General features: G+C 49.5%; 1 non-coding gene across 1 annotated transcript; it reads right to left on the bottom strand.

Moving 5' to 3' along the window:
* Positions 1-1,154: 1,154 nt before the first annotated feature.
* TRNAK-CUU (transfer RNA lysine (anticodon CUU)) lies at positions 1,155-1,227 on the bottom strand. The gene has a single exon. It is a non-coding gene; the product is annotated as a tRNA-Lys (tRNA).
* Positions 1,228-20,401: the final 19,174 nt, after the last annotated feature.

Below are 20,401 nucleotides of genomic sequence, written 5' to 3'. Positions count from 1 at the left end.
TAGTTTTCATACCTACTTTAATCATAACACCAGCGGGGATGAGACCTTAAACTCCTCTTTTTGAAAAGATGGGGGGGACAGGACGGACCGGAGCGGACTCCGAGCTCGCTGTAAGCACGGGCGGCTCGGGCTAGGAAATGGCGCAGGAAAGGCTCGGCCTAGGACCGCTCCCAGCGGCGCCTCCCAGAGCGGGAAGTGCTGCGTTGTGTGGAGTCCTGTGGGAATTGTGAGGCAAACTGCAGGATGTGTGTTTGTGTAGTTTTAAGCCTCAGCGAAATATCTGAAAAACGTGAGAGTTAATGTTAAACCCGAAAATGGAGAAGCCTTTAAAAAGCATCACGACCAACGTGTGGCTCGAATGCACAACCCTGAGATTAAGAGTCTCATGCTCTACCTACTGAGCTAGCTGGGCTGCAGTGCCTATTTCATTTCACACACCCTCTGTGTTTTCTTTGTGAGGAAGTAGTGTGTGGATATCCCAGGAGGCCCCTTTGTTTCATTTTTTCTGCTGCTGACTCGACACAGGCACCTTTCTCTTTCTCCATCTCTCGCTCTACCCCAGTCTTAAGTCCCCATCAGTCTCTCTGGAGCTCACTCTGGTACATACATGCATCTGTCCTCTCAACCTGTCTCTGGGCACATACTTAAATGTCCAGTAGAGAACAGTGTGAACTCTCCCTGTTTCGTGAGGTGGAAGTCAGCCTCCAGAGCCGTGTTCCGGAGGCTGCCGGAATGGCTGAGCGGTGTAAGCTGCCACATTCAAGAGCAGTATCTTCCCCAGTCCCGTAATGAAATCCCGCTGCCGACATAAAGTAGTTTTCATACCTACTTTAATCATAACACCTGCGGGGATGAGACTTTAAACTCCTCTTTTTCAAAGGATGGGGGGGGGACAGGACGGACCGGAGCGGACTCCGAGCTCGCTGTAAGCACGGGCGGCTCAGGCTAGGAAAGGGCGCAGGAAAGGCTGGGCCTAGGACCGCTCCCAGCGGCGCCTCCCAGGGAGGGAAGTTCTGCGTTGTGTGGAGTCCTGTGGGAATCATGAGGCAAACTGCAGGATGTGTGTGTGTGTAGTTTTAAGCCTCAGCGAAATATCTGAAAAAGGTGAGAGTTAATGTTAAACCCCAAAATGGATAAGCCTTTAAAAGAAATCACACCCAACGTGGGGCTCGAACCCACGACCCTGAGATTAAGAGTCTCATGCTCTACCGACTGAGCTAGCCGGGCTGCTGTGCCTATGTCATTTCACTCATCCTCTGTGTGTTCTTTGTGAGGAAGTAGTGTGTGGTTATTCCAGGAGGCCCCTTTGTTTAATTTTCTCTGCTGCTGACTCGACACAGGCACCTTTCTCTTTCTCCATCTCTCGCTCTTCCCCAGTCTTATGTCCCCATCGGTCTCTCTGGAGCTCACTCTGGTACTTACATGCGTCTGTCCTCTCAACCTGTCTCTGGGCACATACTTAAATGTCCAGTAGAGAACAGTGTGAACTCTCCCTGTTTCGCGAGGTGGCAGTCAGCTTCCACAGCCATATCCTGGAGGCTGCCTGAATGGCCGAGCAGTGTAAGGTGCCACATTCAAGAGCAGTATCTTCCCCAGTCCCGTGATCAAATCCCGCTGCCGACATAAAGTAGTTTTCATACCTACTTTAATCATAACACCAGCGGGGATGAGACCTTAAACTCCTCTTTTTGAAAAGATGGGGGGGACAGGACGGACCGGAGCGGACTCCGAGCTCGCTGTAAGCACGGGCGGCTCAGGCTAGGAAAGGGCGCAGGAAAGGCTCGGCCTAGGACCGCTCCCAGCGGCGCCTCCCAGAGCGGGAAGTGCTGCGTTGTGTGGAGTCCTGTGGGAATTGTGAGGCAAACTGCAGGATGTGTGTTTGTGTAGTTTTAAGCCTCAGCGAAATATCTGAAAAACGTGAGATTTAATGTTAAACCCGAAAATGGAGAAGCCTTTAAAAAGCATCACGACCAACGTGTGGCTCGAATGCACAACCCTGAGATTAAGAGTCTCATGCTCTACCTACTGAGCTAGCAGGGCTGCAGTGCCTATTTCATTTCACACACCCTCTGTGTGTTCTTTGTGAGGAAGTAGTGTGTGGATATCCCAGGAGGCCCCTTTGTTTCATTTTTTCTGCTGCTGACTCGACACAGGCACCTTTCTCTTTCTCCATCTCTCGCTCTACCCCAGTCTTAAGTCCCCATCAGTCTCTCTGGAGCTCACTCTGGTACATACATGCATCTGTCCTCTCAACCTGTCTCTGGGCACATACTTAAATGTCCAGTAGAGAACAGTGTGAACTCTCCCTGTTTCGTGAGGTGGAAGTCAGCCTCCAGAGCCGTGTTCCGGAGGCTGCCGGAATGGCTGAGCGGTGTAAGCTGCCACATTCCAGAGCAGTATCTTCCCCAGTCCCGTAATGAAATCCCGCTGCCGACATAAAGTAGTTTTCATACCTACTTTAATCATAACACCTGCGGGGATGAGACTTTAAACTCCTCTTTTTGAAAGGATGGGGGGGGACAGGACGGACCGGAGCGGACTCCGAGCTCGCTGTAAGCACGGGCGGCTCAGGCTAGGAAAGGGCGCAGGAAAGGCTGGGCCTAGGACCGCTCCCAGCGGCGCCTCCCAGGGAGGGAAGTTCTGCGTTGTGTGGAGTCCTGTGGGAATCGTGAATCAAACTGCAGGATGTGTGTGTGTGTGTCGTTTTAAGCCTCCGCGAAATATCTGAAAAAGGTGAGAGTTAATGTTAAACCCGAAAATGGAGAAGCTTTTAAAAAGCGTCACGCCCAACGTGGGGCTCGAACCCACAACCCTGAGATTAAGAGTCTCATGCTCTACCGACGTAGCTAGCCAGGCTGCTGTGCCTATGTCATTTCACACACCCTCTGTGTGTTCTTTGTGAGGAAGTAGTGTGTGGTTATCCCAGGAGGCCCCTTTGTTTCATTTTCTCTGCTGCTGACTCGATACAGGCACCTTTCTCTTTCTCCATCTCTCGCTCTACTCCAGTCTTATGTCCCCATCAGTCTCTCTGGAGCTCACTGTGGTACATACATGCATCTGTCCTCTCAAACTGTCTCTGGGCATATACTTAAATGTCCAGTAGAGAACAGTGTGAACTCTCCCTGTGTCGCGAGGTGGCAGTCAGCCTCCAGAGCCGTGTTCCGGAGGCTGCCGGAATGGCCGAGCGGTGTAAGGTGCCACATTCAAGGGCATTATCTTCCCCAGTCCTGTGGTCAAATCCCGCTGCTGACATTAAGTAGTTTTCATACCTACTTTAATCATAACACCAGGGGGGATGAGACCTTAAACTCCTCTTTTTGAAAGGATGGGGGGGGACAGGACGGACCGGAGCGGACTCCGAGCTCGCTGTAAGCACTAGCGGCTCAGGCTAGAAAAGAGCGCAGGAAAGGCTGGGCCTAGGACCGCTCCCAGCGGCGACTCCCAGGGTGGGAAGTGCTGTGTTGTGTGGAGTCCTGTGGGAATCGTGAGGCAAACGGCAGGATGTGTGTGTGTGTGTCGTTTTAAGCCTCAGCGAAATATCTGAAAAAGGTGAGAGTTAATGTTAAACCCGAAAATGGAGAAGCCTTTAAAAAGCATCACCCCCAACGTGGGGCTCAAAGCCACGACCCCGAGATTAAGAGTCTCATGCTCTACCGACTGAGCTAGCCAGGCTGCTCTGCCTATGTCATTTCACACACCCTCTGTGTGTTCTTTGTGAGGAAGTAGTGTGTGGTTATCCCAGGAGGCCCCCTTGTTTCATTTTCTCTGCTGCTGACTCGACACAGGCACCTTTCTCTTTCTCCATCTCTCGCTCTACCCCAGTCTTATGTCCCCATCAGTCTCTCTGGAGCTCACTCTGGTAAATACATGCATCTGTCCTCTCAACCTGTCTCTGGGCACATACTTAAATGTCCAGTAGAGAACAGTGTGACCTCTCCCTGTTTCGCGAGGTGGCAGTCAGCCTCCAGAGGTATGTTTCGGAGGCTGCCGGAATGGCTGAGCGGTGTAAGGCGCCACATTCAAGAGCAGTATCTTCCCCAGTCTGGTGATCAAATCCCGCTACCGAAATAAAGTAGTTTTCATACCTACTTTAATCATAACACCACTGGGGATGAGACCTTAAACTCCTCTTTTTGAAAGGATGGGGGGGGGGGCAGGACGGACCGGAGCGGACTCCGAGCTCGCTGTAAGCACGGGCGGCTCAGGCTAGGAAAGGGCGCAGGAAAGGCTCGGCCTAGGACCGCTACCAGCTGCGCCTCCCAGGGCTGGAAGTGCTGCGTTGTGCGCAGTCCTGTGGGAATCATGAGGCAAACTGCAGGATGTGTGTTTGTGTAGTTTTAAGCCTCAGCGAAATATCTGAAAAAGGTGAGAGTTAGTGTTAAACCCGAAAATGGAGAAGCCTTTAAAAAGCATCACACCCAACATGGGGCTCGAACCCACGACCGTGAGATTAAGAGTCTCATGCTCAACCGACTGAGCTAGTCAGGCTGCTGTGCCTATGTCAGTTCACACACCCTTTGTGTGTTCTTTGTGAGGAAGTAGTGTGTGGTTATCCCAGGAGGCCCCTTTGTTTCATTTTCTCTGCTGCTGTCTCGACACAGGCACCTTTCTCTTTCTCCATCTCTCGCTCTACCCCAGTCTTATGTCCCCTTCAGTCTCTCTGGAGCTCACTCTGGTACATACATGCATCTGTCCTCTCAACCTGTCTCTGGGCACATACTTAAGTGTCCAGTAGAGAACAGTGTGAACTCTCCCTGTTTCGCGAGGTGGCAGTCAGCCTCCAGAGCCGCGTTTCAGAGGCTGCCGGAATGGCCGAGCGGTGTGAGGTGCCACATTCCAGAGCAGTATCTTCCCCAGTCCTGTGATCAAATACCGCTGCAAACATAAAGTAGTTTTCATACCTACTTTAATCATAACACCAGCAGGGATGAGACTTTAAACTCCTCTTTTTGAAAGGATGGGGGGGACAGGAAGGACCGGAGCGGACTCCGAGCTCGCTGTAAGCACGGGTGGCTCAGGCTAAGAAAGGGCGCAGGAAAGGCTCGGCATAGGACCGCTCCCAGCGGCGCCTCCCAGGGCGGGAAGTGCTGCGTTGTGTGGAGTCCTGTGGGAATCGTGAGGCAAACTGCAGGATGTGTGTGTGTGTTCAGTTTTAAGCCTCAGCAAAATATCTGAAAAAGGTGAGAGTTAATGTTAAACCCGAAAATGGAGAAGCCTTTAAAAAGCATCACGCCCAACGTGGGGCTCGAACCCACAACCCTGAGATTAAGAGTCTCATGCTCTACCGACTAAGCTAGTGAGGCTGTTGTGCCTATGTCATTTCACACACCCTCTGTGTGTTCTTTGTGAGGAAGTAGTGTGTGGTTATCCCAGGAGGCCCCTTTGTTTCATTTTCTCTGCTGCTGACTCGACATAGGCACCTTTCTCTTTCTCCATCTCTCGCTCTACCCCAGTCTTATGTCCCCATCAGTCTCTCTGGAGCTCACTCTGCTACATACATGCATCTGTCCTCTCAACCTGTCTCTGGGCACATACTTAAATGTCCAGTAGAGAACAGTGTGAACTCTCCCTGTGTCGCGAGGTGGCAGACAGCCTCCAGAGCCGTGTTCCGCAGGCTGCCGGAATGGCCGAGCGGTGTAAGGCGCCACATTGAAGAGCAGTATCTTCTCCAGTCCCGTGGTCAAATCCCGCTGCTGACATAGAGTAGTTTTCATACCTACTTTAATCATAACACCAGCGGGGATGAGACGTTAAACTCCTCTTTTTGAAAGGATGGGGGGGGACAGGACGGACCGGAGCGGACTCCGAGCTCGCTGTAAGCACGGGCGGTTCAGGTTAGGAAAGGGCGCTGGAAAGGCTCGGCTTAGGACCGCTCCCAGCGGCGCCACCCAGGGCGGGAAGTGCTGCGTTGTGTGGAGTCCTGTGGGAATCGTGAGGCAAACTGCAGGATGTGTGTGTGTGTAGTTTTAAGCCTCAGCGAAATATCTGAAAAAGGTGAGAGTTAATGTTCAAACCGAAAATGGAGAAGCCTTTAAAAAGCATCACGCCCAACCTGGGGCTCGAACCCACGACCCTGAGATTAAGAGTCTCATGCTCTACCAACTGAGCTAGCCGGGCTGCTGTGCCTATGTTGTTTCACACACCCTCTGTGTGTTCTTTGTGAGGAAGTAGTGTGTGGTTATCCCAGGAGGCCCCTTTGTTTCATTTTCTCTGCTGCTGACTCGACACAGGCACCTTTCTATTTCTCCATCTCTCGCTCTACCCCAGTCTTATGTCCCCATCAGTTTCTCTGGAGCTCACTCTGGTACATACATGCATCTGTCCTCTCAACCTGTCTCTGGGCACATACTTAAATGTCCAGTAGAGAACAGTGTGAACTCTCCCTGTGTCGCGAGGTGGCAGTCAGGATCCAGAGCCGTGTTCCGCAGGCTGCCGGAATGGCCGAGCGGTGTAAGGCGCCACATTCAAGAGCAGTATCTTCCCCAGTCCTGTGATCAAATCCCGCTGCTGACATAAAGTAGTTTTCTTACCTACTTTAATCATAACACCAGCGGGGATGAGACCTTAAACTCCTCTTTTTGAAAGGATGGGGGGGGGGAACAGGACGGACCGGAGCGGACTCCGAGCTCGCTGTAAGCACGGGCGGCTCAGGCAAGGAAAGGGCGCAGGAAGGCTTGGCCTAGGACCGCTCCCAGCGGCGCCTCCCAGGGCGGGAAGTGCTGCGTTGTGTGGAGTCCTGTGGGAATCGTGAGGCAAACTGCAGGATGTGTGTGTGTGTGTAGTTTTAAGCCTCAGCGAAATATCTGAAAAAGGTGAGAGTTAATGTTAAACCCGAAAATGGAGAAGCCTTTAAAAAGCATCACACTCAACATAGGTCTCCAACCCACGACCCTGAGATTAAGAGTTTCATGCTCTACCGATTGAGCTAGCCAGGCTGCTGTGACTATGACATTTCACACACCCTCTGTGTGTTCTTTGTGAGGAAGTAGTGTGTGGTTATCCCAGGAGGCCCCTTTGTTTCATTTTCTCTGCTGCTGACTCGACACAGGCACCTTTCTCTTTCTCCATCTTTCGCTCTACCCCAGTCTTATGTCTCCATCAGTCTCTCTGGAGCTCAGTCTAGTACATACATGCATCTGTCCTCTTAACCTGTCTCTGGGCACATACTTAAATGTCCAGTAGAGAACAGTGTGAACTCTCCCTGTGTCGCGAGGTGGCAGTCAGCCTCCAGAACCGTGTTCCGTAGGCTGCCGGAATGGCCGAGCGGTGTAAGGCGCCACATTCAAGAGCAGTATCTTCCCCAGTCCTGTGATCAAATCCCGCTGCTGACATAAAGTAGTTTTCATACCTACTTTAATCATAACACCAGCAGGGATGAGACTTTAAACTCCTCTTTTTGAAAGGATGGGAGGGGACAGGACGGACCCGAGCGGACTCCGAGCTCGCTGTATGCACGGGCGGCTCAGGCTAGGAAAGGGCGCAGGAAAGTATCGGCCTAGGAAAACTCCCAGCGGCGCCTTCCAGAGCGGGAAGTGCTGCGTTGTGTGGAGTCCTGTGGGAATCGTGAGGCAAACTGCAGGATGTTTGTGTGTGTAGTTTTAAGCCTCAGCGAAATATCTGAAAAAGGTGAGAGTTAATGTTAAACCCGAAAAAGGAGAAGCCTTTAAAAAGCATCACGCCCATCATGGGGCTCTAACCCACAACCCTGAGATTAAGAGTCTCATGCGCAACCCACTGAGCTAGCCAGGTTGCTTTGCCTATATCATTTCACACACCCTCTGTGTGTTCTTTGTGAGGAAGTAGTGTGTGGTTATCCCAGGAGGCCCCTTTGTTTCATTTTCTCTGCTGCTGACTCGACACAGGCACCTTTCTCTTTCTCCATCTTTCGCTCTACCCCAGTCTTATGTCCCCATCAGTCTCTCTGGAGCTCAGTCTGGTACATACATGCATCTGTCCTCTCAACCTGTCTCTGGGCACATACTTAAATGTCCAGTAGAGAACAGTGTGAACTCTCCCTGTTTCGCGAGGTGGCAGTCAGCCTCCAGAGGCGTGTTCCGGAGGCTGCCGGAATCGCCAAGCGGTGTAAGGTGCCACCTTCAAGAGCAGTATCTTCCCCAGTCCTGTGATCAAATCCTGCTGTCGACATAAAGTAGTTTTCATACCTACTTTAATAATAACACCAGCGGGTATGAGACCTTAAACTCCTCTTTTTGAAAGGATGGGGGGGGACAGGACGGACCGGAGCGGACTCCGAGCTCGCTGTAAGCACGGGCGGATCAGGCTAGGAAAGGGCACAGGAGAGGCTCGGCCTAGGACCGCTCCCAGCGGCGCCTCCCAGGGTGGGAAGTGCTGCGTTGTGTAGAGTCCTGTGGGAATCGTGAGGCAAACTGCAGGATGTGTGTGTGTGTGTAGTTGTAAGCCTCAGCGAAATATCTGAAAAAGGTGAGAGTTAGTGTTAAATCCGAAAATGGAGAAGCCTTTAAAAAAGCATCACGCCCTACGTGGGGCTCGAACCCACGACCCTGAGATTAAGAGTCTCATGCTCTACCGACTGAGCTAGCCGGGATGCTGTGCCTATGTCATTTCACACACCCTCTGTGTGTTCTTTGTGAGGAAGTAGTGTGTGGTTATCCCAGGAGGCCCCTTTGTTTCATTTTCTCTGCTGCTAACTCGACACAGGCACCTTTCTCTTTCTCCATCTCTCGCTCTACCCCAGTCTTAAGTCCCCATCAGTCTCTCTGGAGCTCACTCTGGTACATACGTGCATCTGTCCTCTCAACCTGTCTCTGGGCACATACTTAAATGTCCAGTAGAGAACAGTGTGAACTCTCCCTGTTTCGCGAGGTGGCAGTCAGCCTCCAGAGCTGTGTTCTGGAGGCTGCCGGAATGGCCGAGCGTTGTAAGGTGCCACATTCAAGAGCAGTATATTTCTCAGTCTTGTGATCAAATCCCGCTGCCGACATAAAGTAGTTTTCATACCTACTTTAATCATAACACCAGCGGGGATGAGACCTTAAATTCCTCTTTTTGAAAGGATTGGGGGGGGGGAGGGCAGGACGGACCGGAGCGGACTCCGAGCTCGCTGTAAGCACGGGTGGCTCAGGCTAGGAAAGGGCGCAGGAAAGGCTCGGCCTAGGACCGCTCCCAGCGGCGCCTCCCAGAGAGGGAAGTGCTGCGTTGTGTGGAGTCCTGTGGGAATCGTGAGGAAACTGCAGGATGTGTGTGTGTGTGTGTGTAGTTTTAAGCCTCAGCGAAATATCTGAAAAAGGTGAGAGTTAATGTTAAACCCGAAAATGGAGAAGCCTTTAAAAAGCATCACTCCCAACGTGGGGCTCAAACCCACGACCCTGAGATTAAGAGTCTCATGTTCAACTGACTGAGCTAGCTAGGCTGTTGTTGTCGCGTCATTTCACGCACCCTCTGTGTGTTCTTTGTGAGGAAGTAGTGTGTGGTTATCCAAGGAGGCCCCTTTGTTTCATTTTCTCTGCTGCTGACTCGACACAGGCACCTTTCTCTTTCTCGCTCTACCCCAGTCTTATGTCCCCATCAGTCTCTCTGGAGCTCACTCTGGTACATACATCCATCTGTCCTCTCAACCTGTCTCTGGGCACATACTTAAATGTCCAGTAGAGAACAGTGTGAACTCTCCCTGTGTCGCGAGGTGGCAGTCAGCCTCCAGAGCCGTGTTCCGCAGCCTGCCGGAATGGCCGAGCGGTGTAAGGCGCCACATTCAAGAGCAGAATCTTCCCCAGTCCCGTGGTCAAATCCTGATGCTGACATAAAGTAGTTTTCATACCTACTTTAATCATAACACCAGTGGGGATGAGACTTTAAACTCCTCTTTTTGAAAGGATGGGGGGGGGCAGGACGGACCGGAGCGGACTCCGAGTTCGCTGTAAGCACGGGCGGCTCAGGCTAGGAAAGGGCGCAGGAAAGGCTCGGCCTAGGACCGCTCCCAGCGGCGCCACCCAGGGCGGGAAGTGCTGCGTTGTGTGGAGTCCTGTGGGAATCGTGAGGCAAACTGCAGGATGTGTGTGTGTGTAGTTTTAAAACTCAGCAAAATATCTGAAAAAGGTGAGAGTTAATGTTCAACCCGAAAATGGAGAAGCCTTTAAAAAGCATCACGCCCAACGTGGGGCTTGATCCCACAACCCTGAGATTAAGAGTCTCATGCTCTACCGACTGAGCTAGCCGGGATGCTGTGCCTATGTCATTTCACACACCCTCTGTGTGTTCTTTACGAGGAAGTAGTGTGTGGTTATCCCAGGAGGCCCCTTTGTTTCATTTTCTCTGCTGCTGACTCGACACAGGCACCTTTCTCTTTCTCCTTCTCTCGCTCTACCCCAGTCTTATGTCCCCATCAGTCTCTCTGGAGCTCACTCTGGTACATACATGCATCTGTCCTCTCAACCTGTCTCTGGGCACATACTTAAATGTCCAGTAGAGAACAGTGTGAACTCTCCCTGTGTCGCGAGGTGGCAGTCAGCCTCCAGAGCCATGTTTTGCAGGTTGCCGGAATGGCCGAGCGGTGTAAGGCACCACATTCAAGAGCAGTATCTTCCCCAGTTCTGTGATCAAATCCCGCTGCTGACATATAGTAGTTTTCATACCTACTTTAATCATAACACCAGCGGGGATGAGTCTTTAATCTCCTCTTTTTGAAAGGATGGGTGGGGACAGGACGGACCGGAGCGGACTCCGAGCTCGCTGTAAGCACGGGCGGCTCAGGCTAGGAAAGGGCGCAGGAAAGGCTCGCATAGGACCGCTCCCAGCGGCACCTCCCAGCGCGGGAAGTGCTGAGTTGTGTGGAGTCCTGTGGGAATCGTGAGGCAAACTGCAGGATGTGTGTGTGTGTGTGTAGTTTTAAGCCTCAGCAAAATATCTGAAAAAAGTGAGAGTTCATGTTCAACCCGAAAATGGAGCAGCCTTTAAAAAGCATCACACCCAACGTGGGGCTCGAACCCACGACCCTGAGATTAAGAGTCTCATGCTCTACCGACTGAGCTAGGCAGGTTGCTGTGCCTTTATCATTTCACACACCCTCTGTGTGTTCTTTGTGAGGAAGTAGTGTGTGGTTATCCCAGGAGGCCCCTTTGTTTCATTTTCTCTGCTGCTGACTCGACCCAAGCACCTTTCTATTTCTCCATCTCTCGCTCTATCTGTGAGAAAGTAGCCTCTTTCTAGCCTTATTACCCCCACTTTTGGCCTGTTTGTGAGTGTATGTCAGGGTGTTTTCACTGTCTCACTGGGATCCTGCTAGCCAGGGCCCAGTGCTCATAGTTAGGGTGGCTCCTGTAAGGGACAGGTCTCCTTCTGTTCATTCCCATCATACCTCTGTTTCTAGGAATGTCCCTCCCACCAACCCTGATGACAGAATGTTAGAGAGGGAACTCAATAAGTTGAGGGTGGAACAAACCAGACTGAAGCTTAAAAAGCAACAGCTGGATTTGGATAGACAGTCTTTTGAATTAGAGAAGGAAAGACAGAAGTTGGGTTTAGATACCCATGGTGGCAGCAGCAGTATTCCCCATAGTCATCCTGCAAAAGAGCATGATTCCAAGAATCTGCACAAGATAGTTCCCCCTTATAAGGAGGGGGATGACATTAACAAGTGGTTTGCTGCACTTGAGAGGGCCTGTGTTGTACAGGATGTCCCTCAAAGGCAGTGGGCTGCTATCCTATGGCTATCATTTAGTGGAAAAGGTAGGGATAGGCTCCTTACTGTAAAATAAAATGATGCTAATAATTTCCAAGTTCTTAAGAATGCACTCCTGGATGGTTATGGCTTAACCACTGAACAGTACAGGATAAAGTTCAGAGAGACCAAAAAGGAGTCTTCACAAGACTGGGTTGATTACATTGACCATTCAGTGAAGGCCTTGGAGGGGTGGTTACATGGCAGTAAAGTTACTGATTATGACAGCCTGTATAACTTGATCCTGAGAGAGCATATTCTTAATAATTGTGTGTCTGATTTGTTGCACCAGTACCTGGTAGACTCTGATCTGACCTCTCCCCAAGAATTGGGAAGGAAGGCAGACAAATGGGTCAGAACAAGGGTGAACAGAAAAGTTCATACAGGGGGTGACAAAGATGGCAATAAGAAGAAAGATGGTGAAAAATCTCAAGATAAGCATGGGGATAAGGGTAAAACCAAAGATCCCACTTCAAATCTTAAACACTCTTCAGAGGGTGGGGATAAAACAAATTCTTCCTCTTCTTCTCAACCTACACAATTTAAAAAGCCTTGGTGCTTTGTGTGTAAAAATAGAGGCCATAGGCCAGGGGATAAGTCCTGTCCAGGTAAACCCCCTGAGCCTACCACCACTAATACATCAAGCTCTAGTGCCCCTAGCAGTAGTGGTACTAGTGGTGGGACTGCTGGCAACAGTCAAGCAAAGGGTGTAGTTGGGTTCACTTATGGGTCCATCATAGAAACTGGGGTAGTCAGTCCCAAGACAGTTTCTGTCACACCTAGTGGCATTGGCCTTGCCACACTGGCTGCTTGTCCCCTTACAATGGATAAGTACAGGCAGACAGTTTCAATAAATGGTGTTGAGGCCTTGGCCTACAGGGACACAGGTGCCAGTATCACTTTGGTGACTGAAAACCTAGTGCACCCTGATCAACACATCATTGGACAACAGTATAAGATTATTGATGTCCATAACTCCACTAAGTTTCTTCCCTTAGCTATAATTCAGTTTAGTTGGGGTGGAGTTACTGGCCCTAAGCAGGTGGTGGTATCACCTAGCTTACCTGTAGACTGTCTCTTAGGTAATGACCTAGAGGCCTCAGGTTGGGCTGATGTAGAGTTTTATGCCCATGCAGCCATGCTGGGCATCCCTGAGGAATTGTTCCCTCTCATTTCTACTGAAATGAAAAAGCAAAGGAGAGAAGGCCTAAAAACTCAGGATCCCTCTCCATCAACAGGTAAAAAGGGTATCACAGTATGCCCTAACCACCCTACCATTCAGGATAGCATTCCTGTGGTGGGAGAAACCTCTCCTGGGGTGGCACCTGTTCCAAGGAAAACATCAGCTGGCAAAGCTGTACTCCCTGAGGTAGAAGTACCTCTCTGTGGGATAACTTACATTGGTGAGAAAAAGAGCACCATTTTAGTTAACATGGAGCATCCCTCCAACCCTCCCAGAGAAACTTTAGTGCAGAAACTCTGCACTGCCTCACAACACTTAGGACAGCATCCCTGCCCTAGTGTGGAGCTCATAGGACAGCATCCCTGCCCTGCTCCAACCCAAGAGAAACAGCATCCCTGTTCTCTCTTCCAGCCATATGGACAAAGTTTTTGCCCAGCTATGGCTTTTCTGAGACAGCATCCCTGTCTGGCATTTCCATCACTACAAATAGGTTCAGTGGACAATTCCCACTGCTCTAAACTAAAACTTACTGATAGAAACTCTGAAAATACATCTTCACATTGTTGCTTAGCTAAAAAACTTCAAACAGGGTGGTTTACATCCCCACAGGGAAGTAACCATATAGTGGATGATAAAGGGAGTAACCAGTCTATTGCAGAGCTACTCTCTACTTATCACCACTTAGACAATAAAGTCTCAACTGGCCAAGGTTAGCCTTATTGTCCTTCGTTTGGGGGGGGGTTGTGTGAGAAAGTAGCCTCTTTCTAGCCTTGTTACCCCCACTTTTGGCCTGTTTGTGAGTGTATGTCAGGGTGTTTTCACTGTCTCACTGGGATCCTGCTAGCCAGGGCCCAGTGCTCATAGTGAAGACCCTATGTTTTCAGTATGTTTGTTATGTGTCACTGGGACCCTGCTAGTCAGGACCCCAGTGCTCATAAGGTTGTGGCCTATATGTATGTGTTCCCTGTGTGGTGCCTAACTGTCTCACTGAGGCTCTGCTAACCAGAACCTCAGTGGTTATGCTCTCTCATTTCATTCAAATTGTCACTAACAGGCTAGTGACCAATTTTACCAATTTACATTGGCTTACTGGAACACCCTTATAATTCCCTAGTATATGGTACTGAGGTACCCAGGGTATTGGGGTTCCAGGAGATCCCTATGGGCTGCAGCATTTCTTTTGCCACCCATAGGGAGCTCTGACAATTCTTACACAGGCCTGCCACTGCAGCCTGAGTGAAATAACGTCCACGTTATTTCACAGCCATTTTACACTGCACTTAAGTAACTTATAAGTCACCTATATGTCTAACCTTTACCTGGTAAAGGTTAGGTGCAAAGTTACTTAGTGTGAGGGCACCCTGACACTAGCCAAGGTGCCCCCACATTGTTCAGAGCCAATTCCCTGAACTTTGTGAGTGCGGGGACACCATTACACGCGTGCACTACATATAGGTCACTACCTATATGTAGCTTCACAATGGTAACTCCGAATATGGCCATGTAACATGTCTATGATCATGGAATTGCCCCCTCTATGCCATCCTGGCATAGTTGGCACAATCCCATGATCCCAGTGGTCTGTAGCACAGACCCTGGTACTGCCAAACTGCCCTTCCTGGGGTTTCACTGCAGCTGCTGCTGCTGCCAACCCCTCAGACAGGCAGCTGCCCTCCTGGGGTCCAGCCAGGCCTGGCCCAGGATGGCAGAACAAAGAACTTCCTCTGAGAGAGGGTGTGACACCCTCTCCCTTTGGAAAATGGTGTGAAGGCAGGGGAGGAGTAGCCTCCCCCAGCCTCTGGAAATGCTTTGTTGGGCACAGAGGTGCCCAATTCTGCATAAGCCAGTCTACACCGGTTCAGGGACCCCTTAGCCCCTGCTCTGGCGCGAAACTGGACAAAGGAAAGGGGAGTGACCACTCCCCTGACCTGCACCTCCCCTGGGAGGTGTCCAGAGCTCCTCCAGTGTGCTCCAGACCTCTGCCATCTTGGAAACAGAGGTGCTGCTGGCACACTGGACTGCTCTGAGTGGCCAGTGCCACCAGGTGACGTCAGAGACTCCTGCTGATAGGCTCCTTCAGGTGTTAGTAGCCTATCCTCTCTCCTAGGTAGCCAAACCCTCTTTTCTGGCTATTTAGGGTCTCTGTCTCTGGGGAAACTTTAGATAACGAATGCATGAGCTCAGCCGAGTTCCTCTGCATCTCTCTCTTCACCTTCTGATTAGGAATCGACTGCTGACCGCGCTGGAAGCCTGCAAACCTGCAACATAGTAGCAAAGACGACTACTGCAACTCTGTAACGCTGATCCTGCCGCCTTCTCGACTGTTTTCCTGCTTGTGCATGCTGTGGGGGTAGTCTGCCTCCTCTCTGCACCAGAAGCTCTGAAGAAATCTCCCGTGGGTCGACGGAATCTTCCCTCTGCAACCGCAGGCACCAAAAAGCTGCATTACCGGTCCCTTGGGTCTCCTCTCAGCACGACGAGCGAGGTCCCTCGAATCCAGCGACTCTGTCCAAGTGACCCCCACAGTCCAGTGACTCTTCAGTCCAAGTTTGGTGGAGGTAAGTCCTTGCCTCACCTCGCTGGGCTGCATTGCTGGGAACTGCGACTTTGCAGCTACTCCGGCCCCTGTGCACTTCCGGCGGAAATCCTTTGTGCACAGCCAAGCCTGGGTCCACGGCACTGTAACCTGCATTGCACGACTTTCTAAGTTGGTCTCCGGCGACGTGGGACTCCTTTGTGCAACTTCGGCAAGCACCGTTTCACGCATCCTCGTAGTGCCTGTTTTTGGCACTTCTCCGGGTGCTACCTGCTTCAGTGAGGGCTCTTTGTCTTGCTCGATGTCCCCTCTCTCTTCAGGTCCAATTTGCGACCTCCTGGTCCCTCCTGGGCCCCAGCAGCGTCCAAAAACGCCAAACGCACGATTTGCGACTAGCAAGGCTTGTTGGCGTCCTTTCGGCGGGAAAACACTTCTGCACGACTCTCCAAGGCGAGAGGGATCCGTCCACCACAGGGGACGTCTCTAGCCCTTTTTGTTCCTGCAGAAACCTCAGCTTCTTCTGTCCAGTAGAAGCTTCTTTGCACCCGCAGCTGGCATTTCCTGGGCATCTGCCCATCTCCGACTTGCTTGTGACTTTTGGACTTGGTCCCCTTGTTCCACAGGTACCCTAGATTGGAAATCCACAGTTGTTGCATTGCTGGTTTGTGTCTTTCCTGCATTATTCCTCTAACACGACTTCTTTGTCCTTAGGGGAACTTTAGTGCACTTTGCACTCACTTTTCAGGGTCTTGGGGAGGGTTATTTTTCTAACTCTCACTATTTTCTAATAGTCCCAGCGACCCTCTACAAGGTCACATAGGTTTGGGGTCCATTCGTGGTTCACATTCCACTTTTGGAGTATATGGTTTGTGTTGCCCCTATCCCTATGTTTCCCCATTGCATCCTATTGTAACTATACATTGTTTGCACTGTTTTCTAAGACTATACTGCATATTTTTGCTATTGTGTATATATATCTTGTGTATATTTCCTATCCTCTCACTGAGGGTACACTCTAAGATACTTTGGCATATTGTCATAAAAATAAAGTACCTTTATTTTTAGTATAACTGTGTATTGTGTTTTCTTATGATATTGTGCATATGACACTAAGTGGTACTGTAGTAGCTTCACACGTCTCCTAGTTCAGCCTAAGCTGCTCTGCTAAGCTACCATTATCTATCAGCCTAAGCTGCTAGACACCCTATACACTAATAAGGGATAACTGGGCCTGGTGCAAGGTGCAAGTACCCCTTGGTACTCACTACAAGCCAGTCCAGCCTCCTACATTGGTTGTGCAGCGGTGGGATAAGTGCTTGAGACTACTTACCACTCTTGTCATTGTACTTTTCATGAGAGAAAAATATACAAAACAAGGTCAGTGTATATACACATAGCCAAAAAGTTTTGCATTTCCTCTTTTCACTCTTTTCTAAGTGCTGAAAAGTACTTCTAAACTTTCAAAAAGTTCTTAAAAGTTTAAAAAGTTTTTTTCTGTCTTTCCAAAAAGTTCTGAAAACTTTTTTCTCTTTTTCTATCACTTTAACTCTCTCTAAAAAAATGTCTGGCACAGGCCAAAATGTTGATCTGTCCAAACTTGCATATGACAACCTTAGCTGGAAAAGAGCAAGGAGTCTCTGTATAGAGAGAGGTTTGAGTGTAGGGAAAAATCCTTCCTTGGAACTGTTACTTAACATGCTTAGAGAACAGGATAAGGCCATAGGTGCCTCATCTATTGAAAAAGTACCTAATAGTTCCCAATCTGATTCAGGGACTCCCCCAGGAAAAGATTCAGGAAAGAAACTCCCTAGCCTGCCCATTACTAGACAGTCTAGCATAGTTGGGAATGATGATGAGCCACACCATACAAATAGTGTTGTCTCACATCATAGCAAAAGCATTTATTCTCACCATACCGGTAGTAATGTTTCTGTTAACCAAGCTGTTAGGGTGGCTCCTGTAAGGGACAGGTCTCCTTCTGTTCATTCCCATCATACCTCTGTTTCTAGGAATGTCCCTCCCACCAACCCTGATGACAGAATGTTAGAGAGGGAACTCAATAAGTTGAGGGTGGAACAAACCAGACTGAAGCTTAAAAAGCAACAGCTGGATTTGGATAGACAGTCTTTTGAATTAGAGAAGGAAAGACAGAAGTTGGGTTTAGATACCCATGGTGGCAGCAGCAGTATTCCCCATAGTCATCCTGCAAAAGAGCATGATTCCAAGAATCTGCACAAGATAGTTCCCCCTTATAAGGAGGGGGATGACATTAACAAGTGGTTTGCTGCACTTGAGAGGGCCTGTGTTGTACAGGATGTCCCTCAAAGGCAGTGGGCTGCTATCCTATGGCTATCATTTAGTGGAAAAGGTAGGGATAGGCTCCTTACTGTAAAATAAAATGATGCTAATAATTTCCAAGTTCTTAAGAATGCACTCCTGGATGGTTATGGCTTAACCACTGAACAGTACAGGATAAAGTTCAGAGAGACCAAAAAGGAGTCTTCACAAGACTGGGTTGATTACATTGACCATTCAGTGAAGGCCTTGGAGGGGTGGTTACATGGCAGTAAAGTTACTGATTATGACAGCCTGTATAACTTGATCCTGAGAGAGCATATTCTTAATAATTGTGTGTCTGATTTGTTGCACCAGTACCTGGTAGACTCTGATCTGACCTCTCCCCAAGAATTGGGAAGGAAGGCAGACAAATGGGTCAGAACAAGGGTGAACAGAAAAGTTCATACAGGGGGTGACAAAGATGGCAATAAGAAGAAAGATGGTGAAAAATCTCAAGATAAGCATGGGGATAAGGGTAAAACCAAAGATCCCACTTCAAATCTTAAACACTCTTCAGAGGGTGGGGATAAAACAAATTCTTCCTCTTCTTCTCAACCTACACAATTTAAAAAGCCTTGGTGCTTTGTGTGTAAAAATAGAGGCCATAGGCCAGGGGATAAGTCCTGTCCAGGTAAACCCCCTGAGCCTACCACCACTAATACATCAAGCTCTAGTGCCCCTAGCAGTAGTGGTACTAGTGGTGGGACTGCTGGCAACAGTCAAGCAAAGGGTGTAGTTGGGTTCACTTATGGGTCCATCATAGAAACTGGGGTAGTCAGTCCCAAGACAGTTTCTGTCACACCTAGTGGCATTGGCCTTGCCACACTGGCTGCTTGTCCCCTTACAATGGATAAGTACAGGCAGACAGTTTCAATAAATGGTGTTGAGGCCTTGGCCTACAGGGACACAGGTGCCAGTATCACTTTGGTGACTGAAAACCTAGTGCACCCTGATCAACACATCATTGGACAACAGTATAAGATTATTGATGTCCATAACTCCACTAAGTTTCTTCCCTTAGCTATAATTCAGTTTAGTTGGGGTGGAGTTACTGGCCCTAAGCAGGTGGTGGTATCACCTAGCTTACCTGTAGACTGTCTCTTAGGTAATGACCTAGAGGCCTCAGGTTGGGCTGATGTAGAGTTTTATGCCCATGCAGCCATGCTGGGCATCCCTGAGGAATTGTTCCCTCTCATTTCTACTGAAATGAAAAAGCAAAGGAGAGAAGGCCTAAAAACTCAGGATCCCTCTCCATCAACAGGTAAAAAGGGTATCACAGTATGCCCTAACCACCCTACCATTCAGGATAGCATTCCTGTGGTGGGAGAAACCTCTCCTGGGGTGGCACCTGTTCCAAGGAAAACATCAGCTGGCAAAGCTGTACTCCCTGAGGTAGAAGTACCTCTCTGTGGGATAACTTACATTGGTGAGAAAAAGAGCACCATTTTAGTTAACATGGAGCATCCCTCCAACCCTCCCAGAGAAACTTTAGTGCAGAAACTCTGCACTGCCTCACAACACTTAGGACAGCATCCCTGCCCTAGTGTGGAGCTCATAGGACAGCATCCCTGCCCTGCTCCAACCCAAGAGAAACAGCATCCCTGTTCTCTCTTCCAGCCATATGGACAAAGTTTTTGCCCAGCTATGGCTTTTCTGAGACAGCATCCCTGTCTGGCATTTCCATCACTACAAATAGGTTCAGTGGACAATTCCCACTGCTCTAAACTAAAACTTACTGATAGAAACTCTGAAAATACATCTTCACATTGTTGCTTAGCTAAAAAACTTCAAACAGGGTGGTTTACATCCCCACAGGGAAGTAACCATATAGTGGATGATAAAGGGAGTAACCAGTCTATTGCAGAGCTACTCTCTACTTATCACCACTTAGACAATAAAGTCTCAACTGGCCAAGGTTAGCCTTATTGTCCTTCGTTTGGGGGGGGGTTGTGTGAGAAAGTAGCCTCTTTCTAGCCTTGTTACCCCCACTTTTGGCCTGTTTGTGAGTGTATGTCAGGGTGTTTTCACTGTCTCACTGGGATCCTGCTAGCCAGGGCCCAGTGCTCATAGTGAAGACCCTATGTTTTCAGTATGTTTGTTATGTGTCACTGGGACCCTGCTAGTCAGGACCCCAGTGCTCATAAGGTTGTGGCCTATATGTATGTGTTCCCTGTGTGGTGCCTAACTGTCTCACTGAGGCTCTGCTAACCAGAACCTCAGTGGTTATGCTCTCTCATTTCATTAAAATTGACACTAACAGGCTAGTGACCAATTTTACCAATTTACATTGGCTTACTGGAACACCCTTATAATTCCCTAGTATATGGTACTGAGGTACCCAGGGTATTGGGGTTCCAGGAGATCCCTATGGGCTGCAGCATTTCTTTTGCCACCCATAGGGAGCTCTGACAATTTTTACACAGGCCTGCCACTGCAGCCTGAGTGAAATAACGTCCACGTTATTTCACAGCCATTTTACACTGCACTTAAGTAACTTATAAGTCACCTATATGTCTAACCTTTACCTGGTAACGGTTAAGTGCAAAGTTACTTAGTGTGAGGGCACCCTGGCACTAGCCAAGGTGCCCCCACATTGTTCAGAGCCAATTCCCTGAACTTTGTGAGTGCGGGGACACCATTACACGCGTGC

The sequence above is a fragment of the Pleurodeles waltl genome, chromosome 6 (genome assembly GCF_031143425.1).
Source record: "Pleurodeles waltl isolate 20211129_DDA chromosome 6, aPleWal1.hap1.20221129, whole genome shotgun sequence".
Classification (NCBI taxonomy): domain Eukaryota; kingdom Metazoa; phylum Chordata; class Amphibia; order Caudata; family Salamandridae; genus Pleurodeles; species Pleurodeles waltl.
The sequence above is the reverse complement of the archived record's forward strand: the minus strand, read 5'-3'. Positions and strand labels throughout refer to the sequence as shown.